Here is a 19,821-nt window from a genome sequence, read left to right as displayed (position 1 = left end):
CTTTTGTGTAAATTTGCCTTGGAAATTAGGAAGACAGCTTTTAGAAATCATTAGGAATAGAAGTCATTAGAAATTAGAAACTCATGAGGTTTTGTTCTTGTGCATTCTGCCCATAGTTCTCTTGGTCTCATTTTTCAGGTTTTTTAAATGACATGTTTTTGACGGGATATTAAGTACATACAAGTATTTTGAAACAAATTCCTATGTTATATCATGTCACTCAAGGGGAAGAGGAATCCAGAGGAGATTATATACTGTTTATATTCTGATTTATTTTTCTGGAATACTTGATACAGAGAATTCTGTGTATTACGATTTTTAATGTCTAAGTGCTTGAATTTCAATTATACGCTCCTAATGCTTTTCAGTCTTTGAAACCACATCATTATGTGTTGGAATGCCATGTAGTGTCAAGGATTTTGTTTTTGAAAACGAGGTTGTTAAAATTTTCTGTGTGATTAATACTCCGTAAGTAAACTTGAATAAATGGATTTCTTGATTTACGGTAGAAGCTATTGGAAACGGTCTTACATGTAATGGATCGTGTAAAGCATGTTGAACTCGTTCTGAGACACATGAAGAGGAAGTCACTGATAGACGCAGAGTCCTCTGGCTCAGATGTCAGACGATTTTTGAAATGGAAGGACACTGGGAGTTACTTCGTTCCTTTTTCACCTTCATCTTCTGAAATTTCTAGCTGTTTTGAAAATGTAATTTTCAAACATGACAGAAATACATGTTCTTATGATCAAGTGTAAAAATAAGAAAGAAATCGATTCCAACTGATAGTAAAAAACACACAACATTGACTTTACTACCATCAATCCTTAACCGGTGGATAGGTCACTGGCGGTATATAGATTCTCAGTGTTGCACAGCACGTCTCTAGCACGAGTTCATTTTGTGACTGAAAATCTACATCCACAGCTCCGTGTTCCCTCCTCCCCACCCTGACTGGAAGCACAGTTCTCTCTGATTTGACACATTGGACTAGTTTACATTCCTCACATAAGTGGAATCTTAGGCTAGTTTTCTTTCTGTGACGTGCTTAGATCACTTAGCAGCGAGTCCAGAATGACCTTCTTGTCGAAGACTGGACAACACCGCAGTGTGGACACAAGCCCCTTTCTTCACCCACTCCTCTGTCTGTGCACCTTGGGCTGCTTCTACCTCCTGAGTCCTGGGAATTGCACAGCAATGAACGGGGATGTGCAAGGGTCTCTTCCAAACTTGCTTTCAATTCTTATGGGTATAAAATCAGAAGGGAGACTGCAACATTATACGGTAAGTCTGTTAATTTGGAGGAAACTCCCACTCCGTTTTCGGGGGGGGGGGAAGGCTTTTGACCATCAGGAGCAGGGGCAGCAGCTCTCACAGCTGCCTGACAGGGTGCACAGCATGTGTGAAGACGACTGGGTGGGGTCTCCAAGGGAGCAGATAGATGCCTAGGACGGCCCAGTCCCCTGTCTGCCTATTTGTTGAGGGACCTGGGATTGAGAGGGGTGAGCTGGACCCTGCTATTTCCAAGCTCTGCTTGCAATGAGGAGCCTGAAGCCCCAGTGCAGTGCAGGCTCCACATCCCCAGGTCAGCCCCAGGACCCCCGGGTTTCCCCAGAAAGGGTTGTTCCTTGCCTTTCCTCCTCCACAGGGTCTCTCTTGACCCGAGGGGGGCTGTGTGGGAACCTTCAGAGTTTCTCCACTACCACCACCACCCCACCTGAGAATGAGTCCCCTGGAACATGAGTTCTGGGGGCCCTAAACCTTCCCCTAGCTCAGACTTCAAGGCACCTGGCTCTCCTCTGGCCAAATTTGGGCAAATGCCCTGAAGCTGGTCAAGGTGCCTTCAATCAGCACCTTGTTTGAACTCCTCTCACCTTGATCTTCTGTTGGAGAGATGAGACATCCCCAAAGACCTCTTGGGACACTCACCACAGAGGTTCAGCTTTGGAAACCACCCCCACCCCACCTCCATTCAGCAATTCTCATCCAGGCTTCACACCCTCCCTTTTCCACCCTACCCCCACAACCACGAGCTCTCCTTGGTATCACTGAGATTTTTCCTACCTCCTTTTTGGGTCCTGGCCACAGACCCTGAGCCACACAAGAGAAAGAAGTCAGGCTAGAAGCGGCGCACGAAGGCTTCAGACACCCCATGTGTTGATAAGAAGTTTATTTGTCCAGTGTGCCAAATCAGAAAGAACCGAGGCTGCAAAGCAAAAGAAAAGTTCATCTGAAGTTTGAGAGATTGGCAGCTAGGAGACACAGATTCTACAGGACCAGAAACAGCTCAGAGCTGGGAGGAGAAAGAGTTGATCAAGGGAAAACCCGAAGCTTGTTTAAGTGTTTTTGAAAGAATTATGCCTCCTTCAGCAGAAGGAAGCAAGCTAGCTTTCTTCCGAGAAGTGCCGCAGAATGTCCCATTTGTGGTTGGCACAGGCTACAATGTCACGTTGCATCCAGGTGGGGACATATACAGGACCATCTTTACAGCGGTCTCTGAGCTCCTTGCTAAAGATTCTTAACATTAGTGATTCAGTTTCAATGTTTCAGTGAACAGTTGTGAGCCGGTCTTATTTGTGAGTCTGATATAATTTTATAATCGTAATTTTGTAATTCCTTTTAGAATTTCTCATTTGAAACACAAGTGATAACTCACGGAGAGAGCTGAGAATACATATATGGTCCACTCAGTGTAGATAAGCTGGTAAAGTAGTTTGCTCTCTTCCAGATGACAAGTATTTCCCCAGAGAGCCTGGAATGCACACGTATAACAGCAGCTAAAGCACAACCACTTCTGTGGGTTTAGAAAACATCTTGTCGTCTCGAAAATAATGTCGTATATTTGTAAAGAATTTTTTGACCATCAGATTGTGTACAATGGAAGCAAGATTGCTCAGGATGTAAACAACGGTCTTCTTCAACAGAAAGTGGCACATCTTTTTTAACCAGTCCGTGAATTTTTGTTGGTTCTCAACACACGTCATGTACAAGTTTGGTATAGACATTGTTATCTTATGCATGACAATGTTAGATATCATTTCCAGTGTGAATTCCACGACCCAAGGTTTGATATTGAACATGTTGGAGTTGGTAGAGGGCACAGGAGGTTTGCACTCGTTCGCTTCGGGCCAAAAGACCGAAGAGAGCTTAGAGAGCCAGCCTTTTATACTTTTTGGAACCAGTCACTCTCTGACGTCCCGCTCCTACACACAGGCAGGAGCCAATGAGCTTGTCCCACGTGTGCCAGCAGCCATTTGGCGGAGGCAAGAAAACAAAAAACAAAAAACACAGAAAGTGAATTGTTTCCCCTGGTCGTTGCTGGCCTAGATTGGATAGTTATATGTAGGGATTTTTTTACAAGGGGGTTTTGGTGACCGTGGTTACACTGATGGAAAGGCAGGATTTGGGGTTCTTTCTGTGAAGAGGACAAAATTCTCCCAGTTGGCCGGTCTGCTCTTAGTGGGAGGTTTGAAAACATGTCCTTTGTGGTCCCTGTAACCCCCCCTAGAAGGCAAGGTTCTGTCGTGTTCAAGGTTCACGACACTGCTCACCCAAGGTGGAGCAGAACAGCAATGGATTCCATCACAGTGATGCAGATTGATCATGGATGGGGTTTGGAGTGTTGTTTGTGCTTTCGTGTTCTGAGGTCTGGAGAGGAGGAAGCCCTGTCTCTCTGCTCTGGAGCTGTCTAGAACTCGTTCAACATAGAGAGTCCCATCTAGACACTTCAAGGTTGTGAGGGCAATCAACCAGAGGAGAACACTTTTTTTAGTTTCAAAGCAAGGAGAAGGCATAGGTAACTGTCGATCAGGGTTGTAGGTAAGTGTTGATCACCGAACGTGGTGGATGCATGGCTGTTTTTCTGATCTTCAACTGGGAGGGCCACGTTGACACAGATGAAAACATTTCAGCCTAATGTAAACATTAGATTTAGCCTTCCGTCGATCTCTAAAACAGAAACACAGATTGTTGGGTTCTGTTGCGAGATATTTTTTTCAATGTTTATTTACTTTTGAGAGAGAGAGAGAGAGAGAGAGAGAGAGCGAGCGAGCCAGGGAGGGGCCGGCAGAGGATGTGGGGTGGGCTCTGGGCTGATAGCAGAGAGCACAATGTGGAGCTGAAACTCACAAACAGTGAGATCCTGACCTCAGCTCAAGTCGGACACTCACCTACAGAGCCGCCCAGGCGCCCCAGATTGTCAGGTGTTTAAATCAACAAGGCTTTCTAGATTTCAACAAAGAAACGGTGACAAAGAAAGCTGAAGTCTCCAGTGGAATGCCAGCTAGTAAACGTAGACGAAATAGTGCAGTGAGCCGTTCGGTTTCCTCCAAGATTTAACAGATATGAACGTTCTAGAATTTGGCCTCTGGTCTCCTTTGCCAAACAAAAGGCAACAAGCTGCATCATATTGGACACCAGCGCCTTCTCCCTTGCTGTCCTCCTTTGCCAGAGGTAACGACTTGCTGGTGGGTGAGGGTCTCATCCTATGTAGGAAAGTTTTTACAGCGATTTCACCCATCCTTTTTATATATGTTTGTATTCATCAATAGTCCGTAACATAGTTTCATGTTCTTATTTTACAGAAATGGGTCATAAGCTAAGTATTTTTTGCAGCAGGCTTTGAAAAGCCTCTGAAGTCTTTTTGTACGTACCTCACTGTTGTTCTAGGAATCTCCTTCATTTCATCTGCTGGGCAGGGTCTCAGCGGAGGAAGAAAGCAGACCTGTATTCACATGCTGTTGTAGGAAAAAGTAATTTGGTAACTCTTGATGGGTTTCATTCCCAGTACAATTTTTGCAGGCTTTTTGGGAGACATGTATGAGGTCAATTCTTGTCTTTCTTTCTTTTTCTTTCTTTTTTTTTTCTTTCTTCCCTGTCTTTAATTTTTTTTTAATGTTTATTTATTTTTGAGAGAGACGGAGACAGAATGGGAGTTGTTTAGGGGCAGAGAGAGAGGGAGACACAGAATCCAAAGCAGGCTCCAGGCTCTGAGTTGTCAGCACAGTGCCCGACGCGGGGCTCAGGCTGACAAGCTGTGAGATCATGACCTGAGCCAAAGTCGGACGCTCAACCGACTCAGCTACCCAGGTGCCCGTCTTCCCTGTCTTTAAAAAGCCACTTGGAATCCACTCTTTTGGTAGAAGACATGAGCATATGCCTCTCAGAAATGAGAGGGCAAGCTAGATGGGAAGCTCATCTAGCAGGAAGGATAGAGAATATTGGAGCAATGTAAGAAGCTTGGTGGATGTATATACAAAATGTGGTAAAAAATTTTTTTCAAGCACAAATGGCAACTGTATGAATATTTGCCACATACTGGGCCAAGACTGCAAATTTTCATCAATGCACAGACATGGAAGGCTCTATAAACCCTATGGTCGGTAGTCAGAGAACAGAATGAAAAGTATAAGCTGAAAACAACTCCCTGAATGGAAACCATGTGTTTGTAAAACTCCTGCCTAATGAGAAAATACAATGGCAGTGTCACAATATGTATAACTGACAGAAAAATACTTTACGGAGAACACACAGGATGCAACCCAGGGGAGCTTGTGGGGAAATTTTAAATGTTAAGATGCTTAAAAGCAGAAAAAAGGAGCAAAGAATAAAAAATAGCCAGAAGAAAAGCATGATAGTAGTCCTAATAACTAACCTAATACGAACTTGAGTTACTATTTTCTTATGTTTATTTATTTGTTTTGAGAGAGAAAGAGAGACCGCATGCCCAAGCAGGGCAGGGGCCGAGAAAAGGAGAGGCAGAATCCCAAGCAGGCTCCTCACCGTCAGTGTCAGAGCTGGTGCTGGGCTACAACTCACAAAGTGCCAGATCATGACCTGAGCTGAGATCAAGAGTCAGACGCTCAACTGACTGAGCCCCTCAGTCACCACTTGAGTTACCATTTTGAAATTTCCATCATTTCAATGGGGAGATTTTACACATTCGTGACCTTATTCTAACCTTACGCATACTCTTGAGAGAAAGAGCGAACACATTCCCAGCTCTTACCGTGAGACTAGAATAACCTTGACCCTCAAACCAGAAAAAATACGGAAAGGAAAAATTACAGGCCAAGAGCAGCATACACAAACCTACAGAAATAGGAACCACAGTCCAGCAGTGAATGGAAAAGATCACGTGCGTGAATGTGAGGTTTAGTCCAGGAATGCAGTTAGGTTAACAGGAGAAAATCAGTGTAATTCACAGCTTTAATGGTTGAAAGAAGGAAAATTATGTGACTTTTTGAAAGATACGTTAAAAAAAACTCTATGTAAAATTCAGCTACATTTGATGACAGAAACCCATCAACAGAAATAAAATGAAACTTTCTTTTTTTTTAAATTTTTTTTTCAACGTTTTTTATTTTTGGGACAGAGAGAGACAGAGCATGAACGGGGGAGGGGCAGAGAGAGAGGGAGACACAGAATCGGAAACAGGCTCCAGGCTCCGAGCCATCAGCCCAGAGCCTGACGCGGGGCTCGAACTCACAGACCGCGAGATCGTGACCTGGCTGAAGTCGGACGCTTAACCGACTGTGCCACCCAGGCGCCCCGAAACTTTCTTAAACTGATAAAGCGTGTATACAAAATGGTAGAGCAAACGTAATTTTAAGGTCAGGCGGCCAGGCTCGGGTGGGCTGCCAACACCTACTTGTAAGGGTGCGTATGGGGTCCTTGAGCGCGCCGAGCCAGACATAAAAGAAAAGGTCTGAGAAGGAAAAGTGCAGAAACGATGTCATAATTCACATCTGAGAAGTTCTCAGAATCAGTACTGTAGTTTCCCAAGAATGCCTGATAGGAGATTCATATGTGAGGCTGAATGACATTGCTTTATAAGAGCAAGTGTCATTTAAATAATATTTATAGCAGCAACCGGAGAATAAACAAAGAGCTTTGTAAGCAAGGCCTTAATTTATTTACCACCTAAAACTTGACTGAACATGAAAGTTTGCTGTTAAGTGGCAATAACTAACAGAGGACAAATCACCAACAGAAAGGAAAGAGATACCAGGGAGTGTCAGGATCGGGAAGACTCCGCTTGGTGGAATAGCTGTTCTCCCCAAATTATCTGGACAATTACGAACTTCCCAATAAAAACTGTCATTGTTTTCTTTCCACTGGACAAGGGAATTCTAAAATTAAAGAGCTTAACAAAGGGCCCCGAAGAAGTGTAACAAGGTGGCAACGGCCCTGCTAGATAGATATCAAGATGGATCACCGAGCCACACTATAGAAAACTGGTGCTGTGGCTCCACTGGGGACCTGAATATGGCATCGGCCACCATCCTACACACACATCGACACTTCATAAGGGAGGTGGCCTGACAGATAAAGTGGGGGAAAGAAGGCAGTTTTTATAAATGAGTCTGAAAAATTGATCACACACACACACACACACACACACACACACACACAGCCTTGGGAAATTATTCTAAATTAGGTAGAGGAACAACCAATGTAATGGTAAAAATATGAGTTCTATATTACACTTAATGTCTCTTTAGAAAGGATACTATACGAAAGAGATGTGCAGCACACATAGTTGGCAAAGCATGCCATCCACAATATATAAAGATCCTTGCAATAAAGAAAAACAAACCAATAGAAAAGCTTGTAGATGTCACCCATAGGAAGTTGTGTGGTGTCATAGCAGACGTGAACGGGGAGGAACATTCATAGTGGCAGTGTTTGTATAACATATGAGCAAAAGCAAAACATCCCAAATGTTCACCAGTTACCAATCAGTGAAAGAAAATGTGATAAGTTCTTACGATGGGAGATGCAGAGACCATTGCCATCCAGGCACACCTGTGGGAGTGAATCCTGGGAATTTTTCCTGAACAAAGCAAGTGGCATGAAATTCAGTGTAATTTCATTTTTGTGAAGGTCAACAACGCTCAATATGAAATGTATGGTTTTTAAGGTTACAGCATGTTGTTGAAAAAGAAGACGTGTAAAGGTAGGGGAATATTTTGCAGAATATGGCGGGGGGTGGGTTGGGCTGGCAGGGGGACTGGTGACAGCATCCATGGTGTGTGAGGTGCTGGTTCTCTTCTTCCTTGAGCTGGGTAAAGACTCATAGGGAGTTCTGTGGGGTTTTGGCGTTAAAAAAAACTTTTTAAATGTTTATTTATTTTTGAGAGAGAGAGGAAGCAGAGTGTGAGCAAGGGCAGGGAGGGGCAGAGAGAAAAGAGGGAGACACAGAACTCGAAGCAGGCTCCAGGCTCTGAGCTGACAGCACAGAGCCCGACACGGGGCTCAAACTCACGAACCGTGAGATCATGACCTCAGCCAAAGTCAGACGCTCAGCCGACTGAGCCACCCAGGTGCCCCTGGAGTTATTTTTAAAAATAATTGTTGCTTTCATTCCCTGCACAGATGATATAAGCAATTATTTTGGGCATATCCAATAGTCAATATGAAAACAAGAAAAAGGGGTGCCTGAGTGCCTAAGTCAGTTAAGCATCCTACTTTGTCTCAGGTCACGATCTCATGGTTGATGAGTTCAAGTCCCGCATTGGGCTCTCTGCTGACAGTGTGGAGCCTGCTTCAGAATCTCTCTAGCTCCCTCCTTCCTTCTCTATCTCTGTCAGTCCCTCTCTCTCTCTTTCAAAATAAAGAAACTAAAAAACATAAATTCTACTTGATCATGATAATTTTTCATCTATTTGTTTCCTGTTATTATTAACTCTGCATTTGGTTTACTAACATTTACTTTGATTTTTTTATGTGAGTTTTTATAAAGTTTATTTAATTTTTGAGATAGATAGAGAGCAAGCAGCAGAGGGACAGAGAGAAAGGGAGAGAAAGAATCCCAAGCAGGCTCTGTGCTATCAGCACAGAGAAGACTAGAGAGTACCCGATGCAAGGCTCCAACTCATGGACTGTGAGATCATGACATGAGCCGAAAGCGCAAGAGCTGGACCCTAAAGTGACAGAGACACACAGGCACCCGTTGTCTGCGTATCTGTAGGTGAAACTGGCCCATGGTTTTCTTATCTGGTTTTGGTATGAAGCTATTCAAGTAGCCTCATGTACTGGGCTAGGAAGTATTCTTCTTGTAAAACTTTTTATTCTTGGAGGAGTCTGTTGAAGGTTATCTTTAACTTGAAGGTTTGTTAACTCTCACCCATAAAGACCATCAGGGCCTGGTACTGTTTTTTTGACCGAGGGAAATCAGCGGCTCACGTTTTAATTTTTTAATGGTTATTGCTCTATTCATATTAAGACTTTTGTTTTGAGGTAAGTTTTGGTGATTGACATTTATTTTGATAATTGTTCATTTAATCCATATGTGAAAATACATTGGCATAGTTTTTGCGGTAGTCTCTGATAAATTTTACAACCTCTCTTGTATCTTCCTGATAAGTCCTTAAAGATTTTTATCAACGCATCAATCGATCCCTTTCTCTCTGTGTCTGTTTCTGTCTTTCTATCCGAACACCATGGTTTCGTGGGAACTGTACAAGGTAGAGGGAAACTCGCAGCAAAGATTCTCTCCTGGACCAGACTTTAGTCAGGCTGTCTCAGCCATTTGCTTAAGGAGGTCTGACTTGGGCTTCAGGTCCAGTTTGTTCAAGAAACCTGTGAAGGCCGTTGAGCCATAATCCTCCCCCCGTGATATCTGAGCACCCTCCTTTTCTGACCAAATTCCTCACCCCAGCAGCATCTGCTAGGTAGTACGTGATCACTCCCGCTATCTTCAGTAAGAACCCTGTTAGGTCTTCTTGGCAAGAATTACTCTGCCTTCTTGGTAAATTTCCACCCGCTGACTGCCCCACCCTGCTCCTTGGCTATAAGTCCCATTTAGTCTTGTTGATTTGGAGTTGAGTCCAATCTGTCCCTCCTACTGCAAAGCCATTGTAGCAGTCGGCCTCAATAAAGTGTGCCTCAACATGAGTAATGACTATCAGAATAGGTTTTCATTAACACATGGAAACACGTGATTACAGTATGGTTGATGAGGGCTAGATGAAAGTACATAACAGGGGCTGTGGGGTTACAAGGGAATCGATGAGGGGCTTGTAAAGTTTCAAGACTTTGGAAAATAGTAAGACAAGTGACGAGATGATGTTCAGAATGAAACAAAAGACTAGAGAAATAACAAATGGGGGAGACCGAGAGAAATGAGCCCACCTTTATGGACAGGGCAAGGAAGGACCCCTTAGAGCAAGTGTCCAGGAGAACTTAGCTGTCTGATGGGTATTTCAGTATTTTACGTCCAAAATGAAGCTCCTGAGTGTTTCTCTTTCCCTCAAGTTTTCCCTGAAATACTACCTACCCCAGTTCCCAATATCATAAAATGGTGCCATTGCCCTCTGTGTGTTGAACAAGCCAAAATCTTGATAAGGAGCAATGAGGACCTTGCATTGTGGATGCACTTTTCAAGTGTGTTTGGGGATATGCGGTGCTGGAGATGGATGCCTTTCCAGCACTTTCTAGCATGTGGCCTGTGAGGTTTGTCCTGGAGTTCTGATGGCTGGACTCAGGAAACCCGTCAGTGGGGATACTTTCAAGGAGAGCAAGGGCTATAAGAAAAGTGTAAAAATAATGATAATTTACATAAAAAATAAGAGTTCTGGCTGAAGAAGTACAGTGGATGTTCCTCATAATCTTCAGTGTTGGAGAAATAGGACAATTCATACATTCTTTCAGTGTTGAAATGAATTAGTTGACAGGAAAATCCAAACCTTTAAACTTTGTTTCAGGTGAGACAAGCTGAGTGTCATCGTAACAAGAAGGCAGCTGACAGTCCACTTCCAATGTGACTCTTTTCTCCAGATGATACTTCCGTGTGACCCAAGCCAGTGAGGTCCCCAGAAACCCAGACTGAATTCCGTATTATCTGATAGAACGTCTTACACTTGGACTCAGAGACTCAGGTGGGTACCTGTAGGTCCATGTGTTGCATCTGGACCCAATGAGTTTTCTGGTTTGCTGGTCACCAGAGATACCCGAGGATGTTCCTTATGCTCCAGCATTGGCCTGTTCCCTTTCCCTTTCTGTCAGCACAGGACCCCCATGGGGACCCTGAAGGTTCCTAGAACATGGTTGGTCACGGGTCTCTGAGGATGAGCTACCACGGACGCCGTGAGACAGAACCTGCGTGCTGGCAGGTGCACACTCCCAGGCTCTCACAGATCACCCCGGACATATGTCAACATCTATGTTCTTATTCGTGGTTGTGTGAGGACACCTGGTGTCTGAGGGGAGAAGGGAGGATTAGGCTTTTGAGTAATGGTGTGTCTGCTTCTGCCAGTACCCTGCTGATGGTGGATTTTTATTTGTGTTTTTGTTTGTTTTTTAGTATATTCAAGCATGAGGAATTGGAAACAAAAGATAATCAGGAGAAAATGTAGTTTGGATTATTTTATTCTACTCAGACCCACAAAGTAGAGACATGCAAGAAATATCAGTTGAACACAGAAAACAAAGAAGAGGGAAGGATGCAAGTGGTTAATAGTGACCTGACCGGTGACTCTGACTCCTTAGCTTCAATGGATAGCACCGTGCTGGCCACCAGCAGGGCGGCCAGGAAACAGCGTCCCAGGCTGTGGCTCAGGAAGGGGCTGTTGCAGGTGGGACCTCGCTCCGGTCCGTGTGCTCTGTCAGCTGTCCCACTGCCCACTCAACTCCATTCCCACCTAGTCTGGAGACCTCCCAGCCCAGGAGAACACCGTGCGGATCGTGTCCTGCTGGACAGACTGATCCTCTCCTCCCACTCCCCTCTGGCCTCTCACAGAAGCTGGGATCCAGCTGAACCAGTGCCCCCGGCCCCTCTTGGCCACCTTAACTGCACATGTAATTCAAACGTTCACTTCTGGTCTTCACACAGGCTCAGCCTGCACACATCTCCTTCTTCTATTAAAGGTCTTTCCCTACACCTGGCTGCTGAAGCAAGAATCATGAGAGTCACTACTGAATTCTTCTGCTCCTCCCTGTGCTTTGTGGAACCTGTTAGCAAAGCCTCCATAGGCCCCCCAACCTGCCCCAATATTCCTCCTATTTCTCTACCACCTTCTTGTCCACACTGACCGTGAGTCCACATCGTCATTTCCAACATGGACGTGACCGATTCTAACCAGTCTTCCTAGGGGATTAAGTTCCTACTGTAGCTGTAACAAATTACCACAAACTTAGTGGCTTAAAACAACACAATTTGTTAATCTTAGTGGGCTTTTAAAAACTATTTATTTATTTATTTATTTATTTATTTATTTATTTAGAGAGGGGAAGGGGCAGAGACAGAGAGAGAATCCCAAGCAGGCTCCACACTGTCAGCACAAAGCCCAAAATGGGGCTTGAACCCACGAACCGTGAGATCATGACCTGAGCCGAAACCAAGAGTCGGATGCTTAACTCACTGAGCCACACAGGTGCCTCAATCTTATTGTTTTTATTTTACTGTTAGGTTAGAAGCCTGACAAAGATATCTCCATAGGGATCCCCCAGTATAATCTCCCTATTTGAAGGCCCACCCATTGACAATCTGAATTCCCCATTGCTATGCCCAGTCCCATGTTCACAGGTGCTGGGGACCAGGGTGTGGACATCTTGGGGCATCACACTTCTGCCTACCACACTCAGTTTCCATTGTCTCCTCTCTCTGGGGCCTTCTCCACCCGGCAAGCACAGCCATACCACTTTAAATGAGTCTGAATAATTGCTCATACACACAACACACACACACGCACGCACGCACACACACACACGCACAACACACACATATACACACACACCCCTTAGGGAACCTACAGGATCCTGGACAGCTCCAGGCAGGCAGCAGCAGCAGAACACAGGAAATAATCCACATGATATCCCTGGGGTAGGTGTGTCTGAGGGTGGGGACCTGCAGGGAGGCAGGAGGGCACCGTGGAGCTGGGCACTGGTGCCCAGGGAGGAAGCAGGACTATGCCCAACAGAGAACACATCTCTCTGCAGCAGCTGTGCACGGAGGGTCCCCTGGGCCAGTGTCTTGGCCCCAATACCTAACGTGCACTAGGGTGTGGAATTTGCCATCTGTGCCCCAAACGGGTGAGATTGGGGTTGACAGCGACATCCAAGGGAAACTTTTAATTCCAAACTCAAAAGCCTGTGCCTTGAAAATAAGAAAACACCCATGCATTCCTTATTAAATCCCCAGGGCAACACTACCCACATTTAAATTAGCAGCAAGTTGAAGCACCTGGGTGGCTCAGTCAGTTAAGTGCATGACTACGGCTCAGGTCATGATCTCACGGTTTGTGAGTTCAAGCCCTGCATTGGGCTCTGTGCTGACAGCTCAGAACCTGGAGCCTGCTCTGGATTCTGTGCCTCCCTCTATCTCCACCCCTCCCCTGCTCATGCTATATCTGTCACTCCCTCTCAAGAATAAATATTAAAAACTTTTTAAATAAATAAATTAGCAGCAAGTTCAGTCATCTCCCTGGTTACTCGCCCACAGTGGACTTGCAGGCACACAGAGTGGCCAACAAGCACCCTGCATCCTCTCCTTTGCTCAGCAGCTGCCATGTCCTGGCAGATGATTGATAATCACAACAGAGAGTCTGGTCCCATAGCACAGACTGGTGGGGACAGAGGTGGCGATAACCACTCTGAGGACCTGGGGATCAGAAAGCTGGGCACACAGCGCTGCCCAGGTGTGATGGAGACAAAGAACTGATGTAGGACTGGGTTGGGGATCAGAATTGAGGTGCCTTACCTGGAAGCACTAAACTGGGAAGTGACCATAGTTGCAGGGAAAGGCTGGATTCTCAAGAGGGAAACCTCTCAGGAATTGGAAGGAAACCTCTCAGGTACAGGAGCTAAGTGGGCAGCATACCACGTGTGTGCCCATCATCTAACCACTCCTACCTCCAGAAATGATGGTCTCTCCTCAATAGAGCCCAGACTCACCTGTGCTCCCTCACCGCCCGCGCTTGAAGAGACGCTGGCATCTCATTCCTGCACTGCAGGGAGGGGGAGGCCGATTTCCCCACAGACAGCCCAGGAATGGTGTCCTGCAGAACAAGGTCAGGCAAGACCTCACTCTCCCAACAACCCGGAGCCTGATCTGGTCTTTATGGTGGAGCCTGGACGCCACCTGCTCTCTCAGGCCCTAGAGATCCTGTGCTAGGAAGAATGCCACTTCTCTCCTGACTCTTCCAGCTAGGAAGGTTCTTAAAATACCCAGGAGGACCTGTGTCCCACTTGGAAAACCCAGTCTGGAATGTTCCACAGAAGGCCTATCAAGGCCGATGTGCACAGATCTTAAGTGACAGGGCCTTTAGGGACACAGGCTCACAGTCATTTTCCCCAGGGCCCACATGTGGTGCTGGGGCATCTGGGCCCTGAGTGTCCAGTCTACAAGGCCCACTGTCCCTGGCACCATCCCTTCTCCAATGACTTGGGCCTGGGGTTGTTTCCGGTTACAAGTCCATGTGCCACATCCTCCAATGTGAGGTTCTTCTCTGGGGACCCTGTTTAGGGTCCCAAGAACTACACCATGAGCAAATCTAAAGAGTATTTGAGGGTTGGGCGTTGTGGCAATGTAAACACTTGCATTGGTCAGGAGATGGAAATGGTCAGCAGGAGTTCAGGCAGGAGCGTGAGTGCCCTCTGGTGGATGGTTCCTGCTGCTGGAAGAGCAAACAGGGCCCTGGACAGGAGACGGGAGGGCTCAGCTTGGACAAAGGGCACATTCAGGTTCAGAAGGAGGCATATTTAGAGGGGAAGAACTTATGGCTGCCCGTGGCTCAGCAGCTGGAAGACTGGTTTTTGCCAAGGGTGTAACCACAAATCAGGACACCACTGGGTTATATTGCCAGGTTGGCTGAGGGAAATTCTGTAGACATTGGGATGCAAAAACATACGTGACCGCACATTGATATGTGATGTCATTAGACACGTCCTCTGATGTTCTCAGCATCCTGAGAGGCATCTTAGCCATGAATGAAAAGTCATACTATGGATTTGGAAGAAATATTAAGAAGAAAATTATATCATAGGAGCTTCTCTCAGAATCATACAGCTTGGCATCACTTCTTAAGGATGAATTTACACCCCCCAAAATGGACTTAATTGGGGACTGGCTGGAGTTGGGGTTTCATTCTCAGCACCTGTGGGCTGACACCCTGCCCTCTAACCCTGTGCCCCTCTCTGAACCACAAGAGTCTCTGATGCTCCATCATTAAGGGGTGAGTTCCTTTTAGTGTCCTCAGCATTCACCTGTCCACCTCCGCACTCTGCAGGCGGAGATGGGCCGGACTATCCCTGCACAGGCTCGGGCCGCTGGTTGGCACGTATGGGGGCAGAGCCGGGCACCTCCTTGTGGCTAAATCCCAACCACCACCAGAGCCCTGAGCTCCTGGTCTCTGGCTGGGTCCAAGGACATCGCGAAGTTCTGGAAATTGAATCCCTCCCAGAAGACAAGAACCTAGCACTCAGCTCTCACTGGCAGTTCCTTGGAGCTCCAGACCACAGCTCACACCGGTTCTGCCCTGATCCCATGACGACCCGCCAAGATGTGGCCAGATGGGACACACCAGTCCCAGCATATGGGGATCACTTTGGCTCAGAAGTGCTTTCCCATGAGGCTGCTTGATGCTATAACGGGGCCCTTCTCTCTAACACAAAGAAGGTTACATGAGGTGCAGGGTTTGATTGGTGGGGGCCTCTGAGAGGGCCCAGATCCCTGTGTTATGGAGGCTGTGCTGGGGCAATGGGAAGACAGAAGACAAGGTTTGTCAAGGTACCAGCCGGGAGAGCAGCATGCAGAGCCAGGGTGCAATCCATCCATGACTAAGTCCCTTGTGAGAAATGGGGCAGTCCTGTCCTTATGCCCAGTGGCTACTCTGAATAGACACTACTTCAGCAACAGTGTCTTAGAGGATGAGATGGCAGCCAGGCCAGATATCCAGGCATCCCCGTCTGTGCCAGATGACATGCGTCAATAGACATGCGTGAAATGGATAAGAGAAACCACACCATAAAGCATGTCACCCCCACATGACACCTGGGGGTCAGAACCTGTTCCCTGTAGACACAGGGGCACTGGTATCTTCATGGGAGGAGGCCAACAAGTACCCGAGGCTGTCCCAGGGACAAGCCTTCACTCCTCATAGATTCAGGAGTGAGGACAGAGACCTCCTAACAGTGAGCATCTGACACCATTCACTCACAGAAAACAGACATCCCCCACTCCATCTCTACCTTGTGAGCCACTTCACCTATCCCTGGAGATCCTGGGCAGCCTGTGTCCTCATCTTCTCTCAGAGACCTGACCTCAGGTGCAGTTACCACCAGGGGAAGTCAGAGCCCCTCTCTGAACTCAAGGAAGTCAGGAGGTGACTCCTCCTCCTTAGGGTCTCTGATCTGTGGGGATATGTGGCTATGGTCTGCTGAAGACATCTTACCACCCCAAGGTGTCCTGAGAAGTGAGAGGAACTTGCCGTGCAGGATGGAACAGGAGAACCCAGGATCTGAATTTGCTTCCATCTCAGCGGGGCTGAGGCTCCCACAGAGGCCTCCCCTTCCCTAGCAGAGGAACCCTCGAGACTCCCTGGATGAGTCTCCAGGTGGAGCTGCTCTAGCTCCTGCGTCCTATGGGGGAGCCTAGAGCAAAGACAGGGACATAGGTGACTTGAACGCAACAGGCCCCAGTGCTGTGATGGGGGAAACAGGGAATTCTGAGGTGTATTCTCCCCAAAGCCCCAAGAGACTCTTCACTGGCCCTTCCTTTGGAACTCTGGGAACAGAGACCACCATCAGAGGCAACATATCCCCTTGGATGGATGGTTCTCCTGACATTGGATCAGGAATCTTCTGGACAACAACTGTCCTCTCCCTGAGTTTACCCTGCACTGGGATGGACTCAGGAAGCCTGGGACCCACAGGGACCAGGACCTGGGCTGACCAGCCCCTCAGCCTGGAGGTCAGAGCCCACCTCTGCCCAGGGCTCAGGGCCCACACATCCTTTGGAGCCTGGTTAGCATCTCTGGTGCAGCCCCCAGCATAGCCTCCAGGGGGCAACATTGGGACACGAAGACAACACAGAGGAAATTAACACATGAAGTTGGTTTTAGCTAAGAAGGTGGAAAAGGAGCTTCACTTCTATCCCCGTTCCAACAGACACTTATGGGGTCCCTACCATGTGCCTGTTCTGTCTTGTCAGCTCCTTCCCGAGGCCTCTAAGGACTCTATTGTCAAGTGTCCCTGTGCAGCTCCCCACTCCCTGCCTTGTGCCATCCATGGGGAAAGGCCAGTGACTACAGGAAAGTCAGCCAGGCAGGGAACAGAGGCTGCCCAGGATGGTCAGAGGCCTAAACGATATTCTACTGTGTTTGTCTTAATTCATTGATGGCATTTGGGTTGTTTCCATATTTTGGCTATTGTGAACAATACTCTTTGAACATGGGTGTACACATATTTCTTTCAGTTCCTGCTTTCACTTCTTTTGTGTATATACCCAGAAGTGGAATTACTGGATCATATGGTATTTTTATGTAAAGTTTTTTTCTGAAAATCACCACCATGGCTACACTATTTTACTGTCCCGTCAAAAACACACCAGGCTCCAATTTCTCCACATCCACTCCAGCATTTGTTGCTTTCTGGGCTTTTTTGAAAATAGCCATTCTAATTGGTGCGAGGGAGTACCTAATTGTATTTTAAATTTTTTTAAGTTTATTTACTTATTTTGAGACAGAGAGAGAGAGAGAGAGAGAGAGAGAGAGAGAGAGAGAATGAGCAGGGGAGGGGCAGAGAAAGAGGGAGAGAGGGAGAATCCCAAGCAGGCTCCACACTGTCAGCACAGAGCCCGATGTGGGGCTTGAATTCATGAACTGCAAAGTCATGACCTGAGTCAAAACCAAGAGTCAGACACTTAACCTACTGAGACACCCAGGAGCCCCTCATTGTAGTTTTGATTTGCATCTCCCTCACAATTGGTGATGTGGAGCTGCTTTTTATGTGGTTATTGGCCATCTGTATACCTTCTTTGCAGACATGTCTATCCAAGAGCTTTGCCCATTTTAAAATCAGGTTTAAATTTGGTTTTGTTGTTGTCGAGTTGTAGGAGTTCTTTGTATGTTCTGGTCATTAACCCCTTATCTGATATATGATATGCAAGTTATTTCCTCTCATTCTGTTACTGGTGGGAGATTCTGTGACATGAGAATGGATATCTAGTTCTTGGCTCTCTACAAAAGGTTTATGTGAGGAGGACCCAGCTCGAATAAAGGCAGCCAGAAGCAAAGTAGCAAGCACAAAGCAGTTTATTAAGGACAATACACTCTCAAGATGGGAGAGTAGGCAGGCCCAGAGTTAGCAACTGCCCAAGGCTTAGGGGTGTCCCTTTATGTTTGTATAGGTGGGGAGGAGGAGTTTTTGACTCTACAAGGTTCTTGCCAAAATTGTTATGGCTGTCTTTCCCCATAGTGGGGGGGGGGCGCTATGTAAATATATTATAATGAAGTTACAGTTTATTATAGGACACAGGCTGGAAGGGGGAACATATGCTCTGCACCTGTTGTTCCTGGTCTCATAGCCCAGGAAGGTGGGAAACCATGAAACCACTATTTACCACCACCCTTGCCTCCAGCTCATATCCAGCTAACCACCTACTCTATCATTCCATAGGTTGCCTTTCACTCTGTTGATTGTGTCCCTTGATGAATAGGGTTTTTTTTTTTTTTTATGTTGATGAAATCCGGTATATCTGTTTTTCCTTTTTTTTGCTTGTGTTCTTAGTGTTCTATTCAAGAAATCACTGCCAAATCCAACGTCATGAAGACATTCTCTTATATTTTCTATGAGTTTTATAGTTTCAGGTCTTACCTTTAGGATTTGATCCATTTTGAGTTAATTTTTGCAGGTGACATAAGGCAGTGATCCACTTTCATTCTTTTGCATCTATATATCCAGTTTTCTTTTTTTTAAGTTTGTTTGTTTGTTTGTTTATGAAATTTATTGTCAAATTGGTTTCCATACAACACCCAGTGCTTATCCCAACAGGTGTCCTCCTCAATACCCATCACCCACTTTCCCCTCCCTCCCACCCCCCATCAACCCTCAGTTTATTCTCAGTTTTTAAGAGTCTCTTATGGTTTGGCTTCCTCCCTAACTTTTTTTTTTCTTCCCTTTCCCTCCCCCATGGTCTTCTGTTAAGTTTCTCAGGATCCACATAAGAGTGAAAACATATGGTATGTGTCTTTCTCTGCCTGACTTATTTCACTCAGCATAACACTCTCCAGTTCTACCCATGTTGCTACAAAAGGCCATATTTCATTCTTTCTCATTGCCAAGTAGTATTCCATTGTATATATAAACCACAATTTCTTTATCCATTCATCAGTTGATGGACATTTAGGCTCTTTCCATAATTTGGCTATTGTTAAAGCTGCTGCTATAAATATTGGGGTACAAGTGCCCCTATGCATCAGCACTCCTATATGCCTATATCCCAGCACTCCTATATTCCTAGCAGTGTTATTGCTGGGTCATAGGGTAGATCTATTTTTAATTTTTTGAGGAACCTTCACCCTGTTTTCCAGAGTGGCTGCACCAGTTTGCATTCCCACCAAGAGTGCAAGAGGGTTCCCGTTTCTCCACATCCTCTCCAGCATCTATAGTCTCCTGATTTGTTCATTTTAGCCATTCTGACTGGCATGAGGTGATATCTCAGCGTGGTTTTGATTTGTACTTCCCTGATGAGGAGTGACGTTGAGCATCTTTTCATGTGCCTGTTGGCCATCTGGATCGTCTTCTTTAGAGAAGTGTCTATTCACGTCTTCTGCCCATTTCTTCACTGGATTATTTGTTTTTCAGGTGTGGAGTTTGGTGAGT

General features: G+C 46.1%; 1 long non-coding RNA gene across 1 annotated transcript; it reads left to right on the top strand.

Moving 5' to 3' along the window:
• Nucleotides 1-6,925: 6,925 nt before the first annotated feature.
• On the top strand, nt 6,926-17,988 carry LOC125915441 (uncharacterized). Its single transcript, XR_007455665.1, has 3 exons — nt 6,926-7,957; nt 10,707-10,880; nt 11,013-17,988. It is a non-coding gene; the product is annotated as an uncharacterized LOC125915441 (long non-coding RNA).
• The last annotated feature ends 1,833 nt before the right edge of the window (nt 17,989-19,821 follow it).

The sequence above is a fragment of the Panthera uncia genome, assembly GCF_023721935.1.
Source record: "Panthera uncia isolate 11264 chromosome E2 unlocalized genomic scaffold, Puncia_PCG_1.0 HiC_scaffold_19, whole genome shotgun sequence".
Taxonomy (NCBI): domain Eukaryota; kingdom Metazoa; phylum Chordata; class Mammalia; order Carnivora; family Felidae; genus Panthera; species Panthera uncia.
This window is presented reverse-complemented; position numbering and strand designations above follow the sequence as displayed.